The sequence below is a fragment of the Etheostoma cragini genome, chromosome 6 (genome assembly GCF_013103735.1).
Source record: "Etheostoma cragini isolate CJK2018 chromosome 6, CSU_Ecrag_1.0, whole genome shotgun sequence".
NCBI lineage: Eukaryota > Metazoa > Chordata > Actinopteri > Perciformes > Percidae > Etheostoma > Etheostoma cragini.
Genome location: NC_048412.1, coordinates 1,088,078 through 1,088,426, shown reverse-complemented (window position 1 = coordinate 1,088,426; position 349 = coordinate 1,088,078).

Sequence of the window (349 nt, the reverse complement as noted above, 5' to 3'; positions counted from 1 at the left end):
TATAGACCTTAGTGGTCCCCTAATACTGTATCTGAAGTCTTTTTTATATAGACCTTAGTGGTCCCTAATACTGTATCTGAAGTCTCTTTTATGTAGACCTTAGTGGTCCCTAATACTGTATCTGAAGTCTCTTTTATATAGACCTTAGTGGTCCCCTAAAACTGTATCTGAAGTCTCTTTATATAGACCTTAGTGGTCCCTAATACTGTATCTGAAGTCTCTTTTTTATAGACCTTAGTGGTCCCCTAAGACTGTATCTGAAGTCTCTTTATATAGACCTTAGTGGTCCCCTAACACTGTATCTGAAGTCTCTTTATATAGACCTCAGTGGTCCCCTAATACTGTATCT